Raw genomic sequence first — 1,415 nt, 5'->3', positions numbered from 1 at the left:
TTGGCACTGGGTTTGTGTAAACACAAGCAGTATCCTACCATAAACTAGGCATCACTGAACAACATCCCCCACCCAGGTAATACAAAATACAATCAAGTCATTACATCTATATCTTTGCTAACAGAAATAAAATCCATTATGCAGAAATGTAAGAGCAATATGTTGCTTGCTAGATTAGAATGGGTAACATACTTTTTAAAATCCAAACAGCTGATCTGAGTGATTGCAAAGCACTAGTTAGACTATGCAGCTTGTAGAATGGGTAACATACTTTTTAAAATCCAAACAGCTGATCTGAGTGATTGCAAAGCACTAGTTAGACTATGCAGCTTGTAGAATGGGTAACATACTTTTTAAAATCCAAACAGCTGATCTGAGTGATTGCAAAGCACTAGTTAGACTATGCAGCTTGTAGAATGGGTAACATACTTTTTAAAATCCAAACAGCTGATCTGAGTGATTGCAAAGCACTAGTTAGACTATGCAGCTTGTAGAATGGGTAACATACTTTTTAAAATCCAAACAGCTGATCTGAGTGATTGCAAAGCACTAGTTAGACTATGCAGCTTGTAGAATGGGTAACATACTTTTTAAAATCCAAACAGCTGATCTGAGTGATTGCAAAGCACTAGTTAGACTATGCAGCTTGTAGAATGGGTAACATACTTTTTAAAATCCAAACAGCTGATCTGAGTGATTGCAAAGCACTAGTTAGACTATGCAGCTTGTAGAATGGGTAACATACTTTTTAAAATCCAAACAGCTGATCTGAGTGATTGCAAAGCACTAGTTAGACTATGCAGCTTGTAGAATGGGTAACATACTTTTTAAAATCCAAACAGCTGATCTGAGTGATTGCAAAGCACTAGTTAGACTATGCAGCTTGTAGAATGGGTAACATACTTTTTAAAATCCAAACAGCTGATCTGAGTGATTGCAAAGCACTAGTTAGACTATGCAGCTTGTAGAATGGGTAACATACTTTTTAAAATCCAAACAGCTGATCTGAGTGATTGCAAAGCACTAGTTAGACTATGCAGCTTGTAGAATGGGTAACATACTTTTTAAAATCCAAACAGCTGATCTGAGTGATTGCAAAGCACTAGTTAGACTATGCAGCTTGTAGAATGGGTAACATACCTGCAGGGATGACAAGAAATAGAAGATGTTCAGTCCAGTTGCAAATTTATGTAGATTATTGTTTTTTTTTAACTGTTATATAATTACACTTTGTGTTATAACACACTTAGTGCTTATAATACACGGCTGCCATCGACATCCACGGCTGCCTCTATACTGATTCTAAACTTAAAGAAAGTCTGATTGAGACATGCTACAGCTGACCACAAATGCTAACTAATCAACTTAATTATACATTTAAGTAAAAGTTTTAACAAATTGTGGTCAGGAAGCAT

The sequence above is a fragment of the Taudactylus pleione genome, unplaced genomic scaffold, assembly GCF_031769625.1.
Source record: "Taudactylus pleione unplaced genomic scaffold, aTauple2 ptg001929l, whole genome shotgun sequence".
NCBI lineage: Eukaryota > Metazoa > Chordata > Amphibia > Anura > Myobatrachidae > Taudactylus > Taudactylus pleione.
Note: the sequence above shows the minus strand (reverse complement) of the source record.